Source organism: Falco punctatus (assembly GCF_963210335.1).
Source record: "Falco punctatus genome assembly, chromosome: 6".
In the NCBI taxonomy this organism is placed as follows: domain Eukaryota; kingdom Metazoa; phylum Chordata; class Aves; order Falconiformes; family Falconidae; genus Falco; species Falco punctatus.
The window spans coordinates 5440678-5455977 of record NC_137585.1 but is presented as its reverse complement, the minus strand read 5'-3'; the positions used below and the strand labels follow the sequence as shown (position 1 = coordinate 5455977).

Here is a 15300-nt window from a genome sequence, read left to right as displayed (position 1 = left end):
GCATAACCTGACCCGAAGAAAAGGCTTCCCAGCTGACAGGGCTGCTTATAAGCACCCACGTTTACCCAGCCCACGAAGAGAAAATGAGGTGGCAGCGAGAAATGAAGTTCATTTTCTTCTCCTTGCCTTTTCCAGATTCAGACAAAAACTCATCAGGGTCACAACTATATGGATTACAGCCAAGGAGAAAGGTTATTGATGTGCCTCTAAGAAATAAAAACAAAGCTGAGAAAAAAACAACCCAGCACACAGGCAGCAAGGCTGGAAGTAAAGAGAAATGCCATCCACGCATTCCAGGTTAACAGGAATGAACCCAGATCTCCTTCCAAATGTCAGCAAGGTTCAAACTAGGACCCAGAATGAAAACTGCATCGCATTCCCATACGCTCACTAACGCAATTCTGAACCATAATATGTTTGAATCTCACTGTGGACAGGTATGGTACAGTAGGATGGTAGATAAAACTCACGTGTCATTTTGGTTTCTTATCTCCCCTATTTTTTTAGAGCATCTTCACCAAATCATGAATGGTTTCTGAATTTCACACCAGGGGATTTGATAACTTATTTGTATCTACATGTATGTGCATGTATATGAATGTATCTATTCACGCTTATATATATGCACATCTACATCTATGCACATATATATATAAATAAAACAGAGGTTCTCTTGTCAGGTGTACATACTATGTACTGGACTTCCCCTTGTCCCAGTCCACCCATTTGTGCCCCCCAACACTTCACTGGTTCTGCACCTCACAGCGCATTCAGCTATCCCATGTTCTCATTATCCTCAGACACAGAGTCCAGCTATCCCCCCGGAGGCTGTTCAGCACAGAAATTTGTGCTTAGCTGAATTTTCACCATAGCTTTGCAATTCACCTTTACAAAAATAAACTCTCCTACGTGAAACTTTTGCAATCAGCAAAGAGACCAGAACAAACAAACGGGAAAACAGTCCCGTCAGCGATTCTCTAGCCATGTAAACTGCACGCTCGGAGCCGGTGAAAAAAATGGCCACCATCCCAACAGAGGGCCCCTGTGCTGGATGCTCCTCTCTTGCTCAGCCGACGCTCCCCTGTTTATCCGATCTAATGCAATAAAATGCGTAATTAATTTCTAAACGCTTCCGTTGAACGGTGCAATTTGTCAAGTCAAGTTGTTAATAGAATTAAGCTTTTTATCAGCGATTAGCAAAAGAAGGTAAAAAAAAAAAATTAATTACGGAATTGTATGCCTCCCTGCTTCAAAGCCAGGTTTGGGATTAAATGTTTGATAAAGGTTCCCTGGCACGTTATAAAACATTTAGCAACAGCCGCTTTCCCCATGGTGTTTTCTGCAAAACAGCCTCTGTGCAGAAGTGTGTGTGCGTGTGTGCAGGCAGTATGCTTGATCACATGTTGAGGGGGGGGGGGGGGGCTGGTTTTAAACTGTGCAGAACTTCTTGTATGGGAACACCCCCCCTTATTGCATTCTGCTGGCACTACATCCTGCCTGCCTCGACCTCACAAGCATTCCTCTGCTGTTTGTGTAGATAATCTATAGGGACAAGGAATTACAGGCAACACTGGCTATTTGCACCTGTGCGTCAAGAGGTAGCCCAAGCCCCGACCTCAATGGAAGGACCGTACTGCACCATGTGACGAGGAAGCACACACAGCACGGGCTGGTTATGTGGTATGAAATCCCCTCCAGCCCGTCTGAGCCCAGTAAATCCATACCTGGTGGAGGGTTGACTATGTAGACCTACGGATTACACCAAGAGGTTGAGGCAGCGCTGTCCTCTGCCACACAGCGGGTGCCAGCCCATTGCTGCAGGGCAGGGTCATGCCTGCACCCATATACCTTCCACCGCAGAGAGGCAAGCAGAGCAGGCACGGGGCTGAAGAACCATGGCACGGAACGGAGGACTCGGCGTCATCCTTTCCACTGAGCCTGCCCGCACAGAGGGGGGCTGGGGGAGGACTGCTAACCCAAGCGTTCTGCAAGGAGCGCCACCTCCTCTAGGTCTTGTGCCACCTATCACTGATGACAGAAACACTGCTGTCTCCCTCTTTCTTGCAAACGGTACTTTGGCTGTTTACGCCCACCTGCCACAGACGCTTGTGAAAGCTCTGCCTGAGGAACTGCCTTTGGAAGAGAGTCCAGCCCAGGCGCTTCCCTCTCAAGGCCCAGCTCTCTGGCATTCTCCCAAAACATAACAATTCAGTTTCTCCACGGATGCACCTTGGGATTACCAGCGGCAAAGGATCCATCCAGGAGACAGCTTTGTCATCCTTGCAGGGACAGGTTGGGAAACATCACTGTGGGACATCTGGAGACTCTGCTAAGCAAGAGGAATGCAGAGACCACAGATGATGTGCTAGGGGCTTTTCAGGGGAAGCTCATGTACACAGGAGGATGAAATGCAGCCGGGGGATGGGGGGGAAAGGCACAGGTGGTGAGGTAAGTGCTGGGCAAGGAGAGCTGGAGGGCTGCAGGGCAGGAGGAGAGTGCTACATCAACAGAGCTTTAACACACGGTAGAGAATTAAACACTGACAACAGTTATGTGTCCGTGCACACCAGCTTAATTAGCAGCACGAAGCTTTCTGACACCTCCATTTCACGCTGTCTTTATAGTAAGATTCTCAACAGAGAAAATTTCTGGCAGCTCAGCACATGTGCTGTGCAGTGGCCATGCAACTTGCAGGAAGGAAATGAGGAGGAGGTGAAATCTTTAACCTGAGCCCTGATCCTACTGGCAAGATAAAGTTACAAAGCTAACTGCATGTTTAAGTACTTCAGATCCACACAATGAGGCAGGAAGGGAACGTAAGGTGTTCTTGAGCAGCCTCCCTACCCTGCACCATCAACTGAGCCCCCCGTTCCCACCCCTAACAGATCTGGCCTCGGTGAGGATGAGGTGGAGTGCCCAGCACAGACTTCTCACTCCAATGCTTACATGTGTTAGCAGCTGTGATCTGAGAAGGAGCAATTACTGATAGACCTAGCAAGGACTGTAGTGCTGATGGAGTACAGCCAAGAGGTAGGAGACTACTCAAGCACAGGGTTCAGTTCCTACCATATGAGTCTATATGAATGCAACCCACCATTCAGTGTCTATTATTTAGTTTAAGACACCCATCAGCTATCTGGGATTTGTTTGTTTGTTTGTTTGTCATTCAATATAAATTATCACATGCTCAGTCAGTTACTGTTCACCCCTTGAACCAGACTTGTCAATTCCTCCCTTTTTCTCTTTCCTTCCTAGCTGTTTGCAACCTTCAGAAGCTGGTGGATTGTTATCATTCATGTCCCGTCTTAAGTTGCCACTTAGCCAACCTAGACATATTTAGTTCCTTTAATCTTCTTCCCTAATAAGTCAATCCTTCAGCCCTTTAATCATCCCAGCTGCTGTTCTCCAGCTTCTCTCTGATTTGTCTGCATCTTCCTGGTGTTGAGTTGCCTAGAAGGCAAATCAGGGTTGTGAGCTGCACCGAGCAAGCCATTTCCTAGGGACACGAGGGCAAGAGGTCACAGCCCAAATTCCTTAGGGTTTGTTTCTTCTCCCCCCACTGCTGTGCCCATTGCATTATCACAAAGCTCTTCGAGAAATGCTTTCCTTGACATAGCTGCAGCCATCGCACGCTGGTTGTGAAAGCCTAATTTTCCTTTCACCAGCTCCACTGCTGTCAGTGGGTTGCAGCAGCTGATTCACCCCATTTTCCACAAGAACAACAGCCAGCAAACCTTTTCCTGTCCTGCATCATTCCATTTGGAATAGCTCCATCGAGGGCTGCAAAAGGATTGTGTGAGGGAAAAGGCAGACCCATCATTCTTGCCTCTGACTACTCGTGCTCTCCCCAGTTGGGATTCTTTCATATGGCATGATTGTCATGCTGAGATTTCACTAGTCTGGGGTCTTGATATGGAAACATATGAACGTTGTGAAAAGGAGGAAATAGAAGAACTGGGAGCCTCAAGCTGGGCACCAGACTTTTGAGTCAGCTTGTGAAAATCCTTCCCTTCCTCTGCACTTCTATTCCATGGAAGTGGAGTGGTTCTTACTTCCTTTCCCATTCAAATACTTGAAGAAATCAAGTATTGAGAAATGTATTCAGCTTTTGCTTAATAGCTACACATACCAGAGTAATTTGATTCACAGATTTCTGCCAAACATAGCCAGCATTTTGATTCAAAGCTGCTAAGTGGTTTTATTTCATTTCTGCTTCCATCAAAAGAACCCCACAACCAAGTTCAAGTATCCTCAACAATCCTGAGTTCCCTTGCTTAAACTGACATTGTTTTCAAGGAGGTATCCTAGACAATACCTTATTTCGCTTTCCTTTAAGCCTCTATCTAAATTCTTTCACAGCAGTAAACACATGTTGCAAGTGTCTCTACATGAAAGCTTATTATTCTCATTAGTAAAAGAAAAAGTGCTTGCAGAGGCAATAGACAATTTGGGAAGCGAATGCAAAAGTGCGTTCCCCCAGGGAAGCTTCATTGTCAGGCCCCCAGAGCCCTCTCTGCGGAGCAGACGGATCTGCCAGCCTGTACACATAACAAGGACAGAACTATATTTTGTTGTTGATTTATACTGGGAAACATACTAGTGTGTGCCACATTGATTTAAACTAAATTATCAGAAAGAGAATAAATAAATACATGCTACTCTGACAGCTCTGCATAGGAGGTCTCTGCCCATTGTCATTTAAACTTGGTAGTACGCTCACATAGGTGCACAGCTTAGCAAAACGTGACTCACATATCACATAGGTCGGGCGCTTTTCAGCCCCGAGCTCTCTCTGTAGACGGGAAAGGGTGGGACAGGATGCAGAAACCTGTGTGGGGTTCAAATCCCTGTTGTGCTAATGGGGGACGGGCCATCTCTCATTCCCACTACAGCATGCCTGAAAGCCCAGTCAAGAGACTCCCCAAGGAAGTCTCTCCGTGGCAGGAATGGGTGGCTGCATCTGTATGTCACACATGAAGAAACACTAGCGCTGCCTCATGAGCATGGCACGGTGCTAAAGGCAGCAAGCGCCGTGCCTCAGCTCCTAAGTGCCCGTGTGATACCACCACAGTGCTTCCCAGTGGGACATCAGGGCAGCCAGGTTCCACCTCAGTGCAGAAACCAGCTGCCTTCTTCCCCAGGGATGCCAGTGCCCAGATGAAAACCAAAATAAAGCAAAAAAAAACCCAAACCCACAACCCAAAACCAAAACCACAACCAAAAAACAAACAACCAAACCCCCCAAAACCCCAAAACCTAAAAAACCCAATCCTCTCCTTTGGCAGATAATCTTTTGGCATTTCTGTCATTTTATTTTGGGCAAGCAATTTTTATGCCTTGGCTATTGAACACTCAATCATTTTGCCAGACAGTTCTAGTAGGCAGTTTCAGCACCACAGAAAAAGATCTGGGTGTTCAATTCATGTCGCTTCAAATATTTAGGACACGATTTCAGCTCAAATCATGTAAGTTTTTCTCACACAAAAGCCCTTTCCCTAGCAGCTGGGGAGGGCCAAGGGTGGCTGAAAGAAGCTCTAATCAAATGTTTCAAGAGAAGCTGGCTGATAGGCACCGTGGTACAATTTATAGCTGTCTGGATGCAGGTACTGTAGTTTTGCAATCATGCCAGCTATCAATCAAGCTCTATTCTATTGGTCTTTTATGTCCTGCACTCCAAACTCCAAGCCTAGCTTCGTCAATGGAAAAAGTGTTCTGGTAATTGCAGATGATTTTCCCGCTGGATACTTTCATGTACCATAACACATTTGGGCAGGAGTAACAGTCTTGGGGTAAAATAGGTCTGGGGCTGGGAGAGCAGGGCAAGAGTGAGGGGTACTGGCCCTGCTGGGAGGCAGGGCTGGGAGAGCAGGAAGGCTGCAAAGCACTGGTTGCATCTCCAGAGTCACTACTGAAGGCAAAAGGACTCCCGTTTTTCACCAGCAGAACTTCGCAACCCTCTCCCCCAACGCCCCTACAACGCCCTAAGCTCAAAGACGTGTAACAGCTCTGCAAGTCTTTATTCAACCCCCCTGCCCACCTGCAGAGAGTTTCATGGATACCCGGTGCCCCCTGCCCTCTCGAACACAGTGACCAAAAGCCAGTGACAGAAGACCTGACGCTTCATTTTTGCCATCAACCTTTGTTAAACTGCCTGCTAGAAAGCCCCTCTGCACGGCATGGAGAACAGCCCTCTGGGGCAGCTGTTGGCCATTGCCATGGGCAGACAGCTCTTCTGCAAAGATGCAGCTCTCAAAATTACACTTAAACAAACATCCCACTCCCATTCTGAGCTGCCCTGGAGAAGATGCCTCCACCCACCTGGTTAGGAGACTGGAGTGAAAATGAGAAGTTTAGCAAAACTCAGTGACAGAGCACACACTGCTATCTGCTGAAAGGTTTCCTAGGAGGAAAAACTGTACCCATGCTTCAGCACCCTGTGAGCTTGACGCTTTGAGGACATAAATCCTTCCCTCCTGGATAAGGCAGGAGTGCCTGATGTGCCAGGGCGAGCACGGAAAAGTCGCGCGCAGGACCTCACCTTAGCAGATGAAAGCCCAAGGGCATGGTTTGGCAGTGATCTCCTAATAGGCCTAGAAGAGATTTATGTTGCCTTGTTGGTCTGAGGACCGCTGGATAATTTTCCAAAGGTTTTTCTGGAGCTTATTTCAAAGATGCATCACCGTCTTTGCTTCTGCATATCTTAAGAGCAGATAAGCCTGGCATATTTTAGGGTTCATTTTCATTTCAGTTTCTGATTGGGAAGTGGGGAGACATTTAATGGAGACAATTCTCAACTGATTAAGGGATGATATAGCTGCCGAGTTCATTATGAAATTGTTTTTTATTTCATATCCTAACAAACTTACATCTGCCTCTTCCATGATGCGGTAACTCTTTGAATCTACATGTGTGCCAGGATACGCGGGGCTCGCAGAATCACCATCTGTTTCCCTGTCATAAGCAGCCCAACGGCATGCACGCTGCTGAAACAACAGGCCGCTTTGGTAATAGGCTTTATTTTATTTCTGCCACTGCTTTGCATGGATCAGTTATACCTGTTCTGCTCTCCGATAAGAGATTCCCTGCTGAGGAGGCCACACTTGCCCTGCTGCAGCTGGGCACGGGTCCTTGCTATTCCTGACGGCAGGAAAGCTGTTTTCCCCTCCCACGCATGTTGCAGAGCCAAATGCGACACAGATTAGATGGTGCAGGACTTGCCCGCCAGCTCTGGCCCTGTCCTGGGCTCCCTGCAGCCCACTCTGCTAGGTCACCATGAAACACCTTTTTGCTTATTCCACCTTTGCTCCACGTTCATCTCCCCAGCTCCGGAAAAGCTTGCGATTCTCCCAATCCACAGCTTCTTCCCCTCTCCCTGACAGTCTCATACATACAAGGAGCTGTCAATCCAGGCGGCAGGCTAGCTCTTTGGCCCACCAGGATCTGAAGATGCACACGTTCAGCTCCAGGGGAGATGTTAGTACCCACTGAGCGCTTTGCCGCGGGAAGGAGGGTATGCCCATGCCAGCAGGAATGGGAGAGGAGACAGGAGAGACCCCAGCGCGGGGCTTCCACTGCTCTCCCTGGGAGACCTCGCATTTTGCTTCTGCCTCTCCTTGGGGTCATAATTACTCACAACGTTAAAACAACCTCAACCCCCATCCCCAACAGGCTCCGTCCCCCTCCCCTCCGCTCCACACAAGAGGAAAATTGTGGAGAAATGCTACTTAATTATCACACCACGTAACTAATTAAAAGCTGAATGCTTGTGTGTGGTATGCTAATGGGGCATTAGAGAGTCAGTCTGCTTTGGCAAAGAGACATGAGCCCCCTCTTTCCCCCTTTACCTTACTGTGGGAGCTTCAGGCTGACAGGCACCTGGGATGAGGTGGGAATTTATTATGCTGCCTTCAAGTTCACGACTTCACAGAGGGCACCAAGGTTGAGCAACTTGATCAGTACGAAGGGAGAAATCACCTGGACAGGTGCCAGGAGCAAGCTACACAGGGTGGGTGGCTTGCTATGGAAATTACATACACAACGGGGCTCCACATGCACTCTAAAGCCCATTTTTTCCTTTATGGGGTTCTTGGCAGGCAACAGGAGAGTCTCTGCAAGATGTATATATTTCTTATGGCCCATGCGCACTCCAGCTTCCCTTCTCCCATTGCGTCAATACACCAGGTGGCACCAAGGGCCAGCCCTCTCCTGTAGACACTGTGCTACAAGTCCGTACCTGCTTGTCCATGCACAGCCTGGACCACTGGAGATGTCTGTTAAGGAGGGAGCTATCTGGCTTTATTGAGTTGTTGTTAAGCACCGTGGTACTTGCGCATCCACCTGGAGATTTTTCCCGACACCCACACACTTTGGGAAGAGCCTGTGTGATCTGGGGTGGCCAGGTAGCCATCCCACCACAGTTTGGGGACAGAGAGGGACCCTACAGGGTAGCTACAGCAGCACACTGCATCAGCAGCACCCAACGGACTGCGGGACATCTCATTCAGCCTAGGAGCGTGCTGGGGCTGAGCTTGTACCCCTGTGCACCCCCAGCTACAGGTCTGTGTGCTGGGCCTGCTGCAGGGTGTTTCCCCGATACCAGCTGCCACACAGAGGCAGTCCTAGCCACCTTCCACCTGCACCCACAGAGAGCACCCCCGAGAGAAGGCAGGTTTCCCAGGAATACAATTGTCCTCCATTGAAAGGCTTTGGGTGGGGACTTGGATAAAACTACAGCCCTAGAAGGAAAAGAAAGTGCCACCAGTGCCAGTGAGGAGAGGCGTGGGTTTACGATGGGTTAAAGGCACTGTCACCTCCCTGTTACCACTGCCTGCTAAACTGCACGTGTGCCTAATGTGGCACATCCCATGACCTGCAGACCCCTCTGTGAGGGCCATGATGGCCCAAGGCACGGGCAGAAGTGCAACAGCCCAGCACGTGGCCAGCACTGCCATGGGACCGAGCCCAGCAGTCAGCATAGCCCCACCACGGAGGTGTTTGTATCCCATCTGCCCCCTTCCCAGGGCCGGAGGGGAGCAGGTGAGGCTGCCCAGCTGGGGGAAGCCAGCAAGTGGCCGGCACTGCCTGGGAGCCGCAGCACTGAAAACTGCCTGTGTCCTCCTGCAGGCTCTCTGTTGCCCGCTTGTCCTTTGGGTGCCTGCCAGCCGTGTTTGCCAAGCCCAGGGGTGCCTAGATGCTCCCTTTCACAACCCTTGGGGTTTGTTAATGAGCCAATTCCTCCACCTGATACATCCCAGTCCACTGTTTACCAAGATTTTTGGCAACCAACAACTGTGAAGTCAACAACCCCTCTGCCAAGCAAACACAACCCATTTCTTCCTGGTTATAATTTGATCTCAGACTCAGATCATCATCCTCTCCCATTTCCATTTGGAAGAGGCTTCTAGAAGTTTCTTTTCCAATCAGTAGCCTAACCCCCTGTCCCAAGCCGATGTGACACTGTCAGATGCCCGCAGCCGCTGCATGGCAGGAGGATGTTCCTGCCCTGTGTGTTGGCTCTGCTGCTGGCACATCAACACCAAAGCCACGTGGATGCCCCATCCCAGCAGAGATGGGGAGAGCCAGTGGTGGTGAGGAAGGCAAGAGCTCAGCCACAGCTCTCAGAAGTGAAGGAGCTGAGGTTGAGCACATCCACCAAACTCATGCCAGAGAATGACAAGGATGAATTTCAGGGAGAGGCCAAGACCTCTTAAGGCAGATACGGTTCTTCACAGAGGTGCCTTTTCCTCTGCCCTGAGATTCAAGTTCATGTTTCTTGGTGCCCTGTGCTCTGAAGATGAGCACAGCATTTCTCATGGCTGGCCTGTCCTTGCCCATTAGCTTGTCTCCAGGAAAGGATCTTCTCTTTCCTGCCTCCATTTAGTCCCAGCATCTCCTTTTGGCTAGCTCCCTCCAGCCACCTGCGCTCCCACTGTGCACAGCATGGAGTGATGTTCTCATTCCCTCCCTGTTATTCTGCCACCTCTATCATTACGGAGTTGATGCGTGAGCATTCAGGTTTGGCACGGTATGCTCACAGTGTGCCTCAGCTGATGCTTGACCCTCTCTCCTACACCACCCAATTTGGTCCCAAACCATCAGCCTTACTTTATGGATCACCCCAAAGCCCCAGACTGTCAGAACAACTTCAATTACAGCAGCGATGGGCCCCGTGCCACCAGCAGCATCCACGGCCTTCCAGCGGCTGACAAGGACTAATTAGGAAATGAAACATTAGTTAAGTCGCTCTCAATTAGGGCCAGGATAACGTTTTCCTGGCAGCACTGGGGCGCTTTAACTGCTGGTCCCATGATGACTGTGAGCACATCAGACTTGCTGAAGGAGCTTTAATGTTTAACATATGTTGGAGGATTACAGAAACCCTCTCAGCTGTGACATTTCTGTGTGCTCCCTGCTTTTTCTTTCCCCTGTAGCAAACAGTGAACAGTGAATGTCAGTACAGGAAAGCAAGAAAGAGGCTCAGAGCAATTAGCAGCAAGACATGTACACATGCACACACATATGTGCACAAACGATATACACACCTCTGAACACATACATTCCGCATTTTAATTAAACAATCACTGCACTCCATCCTCTTTCTTACCGACTTCTAAAAACACACCAGGGACGACAGACCATCGTCCCATGTCAAAAAGCATCACAGAAGCCCAAGAGCTTCCTGGCTATGAAAAACACAAACAAAACAAAACCAAAAAAAGAGAACCCGGTGAGGTCAGGAGAGAGGCAAGCTTGGACTTTCTTCAAATAAAAGCCAGATGCAGCTAACTCTTGTATGGGAACCTCAGAGGGACAGAAAGCAATAAACAAAAACGCAATCTACCCAAACAAAATGAAAACCTAAAATTAAAAAGGCTCATGTGCCCTTGGAGGAAAGCATGGAAGGAGGAGGAGGAGGGTGTGAGAGGGTATTAAAGAAAATATTATATTAAGGAACTACACAGCCTATCAGTATATTTTGTGCATAGTCATTTTATGTGGTGTAGCAATCCTCGGGGACCAGCTGCAGCACACACAGCTTTGCTGGGATTAAGGAACAGGACTGAACTCTCAGGTGCTCTCTCCTGGGGAGAGGAATAGGGCAGAGAGGCTGGGAAACCAACTGCAACTGTAGATGAGCGTGTGCCACAGTCTTTGGATTCCAGAAAGAACGGATCTGCCTGAAAACTGGCTTTTGAAACACTTTTTAAATGGAAATTTCAGTGTCTGAATAAATGAAGATTTTGGGTGTTTTGTTTTTTTTTTTTTCTAAAAAGAAAAGGAAAAGACTTTTTCACATGGAGAAATGTCTTCCAACTAAAAAATGGAGAACCTTTGGACTATTTCGAAATTTGCTAATGGAAAGCTTTTGCAAGATCATCACTTCGCCATTTGGGGAAAAATATCCACTTTTCCAACTGGTTTTAATGTAGCCCTTTCTGTGAACCCATCTCTTCAAAGCCCACCAGGAAACTTGTCATTGAATTTGCTAGGTTAGAGCTTTGCTGCCCAGCAAAAATACAAAGTCCTGTCCAGAAACTGAATCTGAGGGCTCTTGTGGCCCATGTAACTGGGATCCTTAATGACTGCACCAAACTCCAACTATCAGGTCAGGCTTCCACATCACCATTTGATGAAATACACCCTTGGCAGGGCAGCTCTTTCTAAAGCTCACCATATGCTCCTAATGCATCACAATTCCAGCTCACACAGGCACATGTGAAAAGCCTGAGGAGAATTTAAATGAATCTGTGTCGATTATGGTTGCACCAAAACAGTAATCCTGAACCAGAATGAGATATTACCAAGTTATCACAAGAAACTGCTCTCTGCCAAGCCACACACTGCTGCAAAACCCACGTCTGTGTTAACATGCATGGACCCTCCAGCAGAAGACCAGAACCTGGCTGCAATACACCAGCAGTAAACCCAGAAGCAACAATAACTATTTTCACATCAGCTTTACACCAGTGATGCTGAGACCATAACCTGGCCTTTCGGCTTGCTGGAGGTCCTAGTTCTCCACTAGTTTTTACCTTGTGCTGTCATTTACAGCTCTGCCACACAAAACCTCCTGGAGAAGCATAACGGCAGGGTTTCTCTTAGCGTGCCCACACATGAAGGATGACACAGGTTGCTAAGACGTATCAAATCTCATTCAGCAGGCATGCTGTGGGAGGCCCTGGAAGAAGGTGACTTACACCTTCCTAATCAGGCTACTCTATGATTTTGCCTAATTTGGTTATAGCTGCTTCCATAGTGTTTAAACAAAGCCTGCTTAGAAGACGTAGAAAAACAAAAGGAAAGCACTGGGATGTTCTCTGTTTTGATCCTATAAAATCAAACCCCTGTTTTTACCATTTCTCCTTTTTTGGAGTGGTAACATCTGAATATAAACACACTTCTCACTGTGCCCCTGTTCTGGATGAAGCCAATGACCCTAGTGGGTGATTCCTTTCCATGGAAATGCCTTACAGGAAACCATACGCATACGTGCAACTTGCCGATCTACATTCACAGAGGCCTTCAAGGCCCATGGCTCATTATGTCATGCAACAACAGCTCATTGCTTCTAGACTTGAGCACACCCGCCCTTGACCATTATGTTAGCCAAAACGGTGGGTACCTCTAGGAACCTCCTCTCATGCAAACAGCACCATCCTATCAGAAATCCAATGAAAAAGTGGGTTTGCAACGGCGTAAGGATGTCAGCACGCACTAGAAAATATTACTGAGGAAGAAATAAGAAGAGACTGACAGCAGGAATGAAGAAAGAAAAGGACACGTCCAGAACAGCAAGCTTCGCTCTTGTAGAGTCTTTCTTGGTGTCGTGAGAAAGCCAAGTCTTTCATATCAGTCAGATTTCGGGTTGTCATTTCATTACAGTCATCTGTGGGAATTGTCAGAAACTGCTGCGAGACTATTCACAACACAGAAAATTAAATAGGTGCTTAAGTGTTTGTAGGATGGAGGCTTGTGTGTCACTTGCTACGTGGAACTCGCCTTCCTTACAATGATGACAATCTCAACTATTAGCGTGCTTGAAGACTTATGGGAAAGCAATTCAGAAGTGTGACCCAAACTTTGCCCAGAGGCTGATGTTGCCTTAGGCAAGCATCTACCTAAACTCATCTGCGCTGACAAAGGAAGAAAAGCCAGAGAGACATGAAAATGATGATATTTGATACCCACATGCAGGAAGATCCAGCAGCTCTGCTAGGCAGTTTTCCTTGGAAACAGATTTCAGACCCCTGAAACCTTCAGATAGTCATTTCATGTGCAAATATTTAACCGAGTTTGTTCCATAATAAAATTTCTAGGGGACAACCTTGCCACCCGTGCCAGCCGAGGAATACATTACCTGGTGGGGTTAACAGGGTTCCCTGCCGCAGAAATAAATACATTAGGGGATGAGACACAAAAGGTTTCACAGCTCCTGATTTTCCTTTAATAATATTCCATTAAAAATGACTGAAAGGCAACTCTCCTCCTATAAATCAGGTACCTCACTGATGCCTTTTAGTCCTGAGATGGGCCTTCTTTGGTTTTAATAGCTTCCCTTCCTTCCCTCTCTGTCTGTCTGTCTCCAGATATGGCTGATTTACCTGGATTAGCAGAGACATTGGCTCCATATTCTTCAAAAAGTGCTGATCAGGCTGAGCTGGCAAAAGATTAAAACTCATACAAATTGCTTCTACCACTGAAAGAGTGTAATTGATTTTGGAAAAAAAAAAATTCTAAATCATGATTTGCTCGCTGCTGGTCGGAGGCTGTCTGGAGGAAAGGCGTTGTTTTTAGGTGGGCAGGAAGAGAAGCATCTCCCTGTACCCCAGCAGTTCCCTGCCACTGCAGTGGGAGAGACACCTCTCTCCTCTCCTCTTCTCATACTTTGCTTTCTTTGTATCCTGCTGGATGATCGAAGTTGTTCCTCACTAGGTGTAAGGCAGGCAGTCCTGCTGAACTGAGGATGGAACTGGGAATGAAAGCAGCTGTAAGCCTGGTCCTGACACAAACTCTTCCTCAGATTCTCTACTTGGAAACTGGGGGGGTTTACCGCTCATTCAGTTTATGGTAGGTATTAAGAGGGCATCACAAACTAATAACGCAGCAATCTTCCCTCCCTGGTCATGAAGAGGGGAGGCAGAGAGGCTGAAGATGCCCTAGAAGGCAGGCTAGCAGAGCTAGCTCTGACAGTAAAGGCTCTTGCTTGTAGGATCAGAGAGTTGATGTTCCACTCCTGGTGTGAACAACGAAGCACAGGGTGTGCTGGTACCTGAGGATTAATTGATATTTGTAAAGCACTTAGGAAATATAAAGTACCAACAAAGTGCTAGCTAGGATTACTTCCTAGTAAGGAGATGACTAAACATTCCTCTATCACTTGGGGCAGATTTCAACCACAACCATTTATTCAAATACTTAAATTGTTTTTTAGGCCAAGCTTGCCTGATGGGAATTGTAAATGTGTGCTCCATAGCAGCCACAGACCCTGCCAGATGGAACACTGGGGAATGAAGGGAACACACCCTCACAGAAACATGTGTGTCATCGTGTAGAGAAATCACAGCTGCACTGAAAACCAAAGGGACGTATATGTTTGCGTATCGAGGCAGAGCACATTGCACAGCTGACACCGAGGTGAGGTGAGGAGGAGTTGCCTAGGTTTCAGGTATGCAGCTGGTGCTTTCCTCTCCTGTCTCTACTAAAGGAGTGAATTCCGTGCAAGTTTCATATGAGAAGAAACCCAAACCAAACATATGTGTTTGCTTCTCCTGAAAAATAAGACTAGTATTTCCTGGGCTATTCCCAAATCATGAATTACAAGATGGGAACTGGATATGACTCAGTACTGGACAGAAGACAGGAGAAGACCGTGTTCATCTTCCAAGGTGCATACCAAGGAACTGCCCTAGGTCGAGACTAATGCAGACGGGAAAGACCAGGCAGCGCGGCAGGACCAGGACCAGGTTTGAGCATGGTTGGTACAAGTGCTTATCAGCACTGAGCTGGGGGAGGGAGGATATTGGCACAGCAACGGGAAGCTAGCACAAATAAAGTGGGCTAGGGAAGGCATTGCATTTTTCCATCTGTGTTTTTTATTATGTCTTGCAAAGGGGATCCTACATCATGAGCAGGGTCCTGAGCACTATGGGTACGGCCATAGAACCATGGGGTGGTGTGAGGAAGGGGAATGCACGCCTGGGTGGAGATGCAACTGCTTCTTTCAAGGGCCAGCCACGTCCAAAATAGCCCAGGAACACCGTGACACTGAAGCCTATCATACTGCCAGGGCTTCTCCACTGA

The 15300-nt window shown here is 47.8% G+C and overlaps 1 protein-coding gene across 6 annotated transcripts in view; it reads right to left on the bottom strand.

Moving 5' to 3' along the window:
- Window positions 1-15300, bottom strand: part of LSAMP (limbic system associated membrane protein) — a 1038741-nt gene that overhangs the window by 235998 nt on the left and 787443 nt on the right. The window lies entirely within an intron of this gene.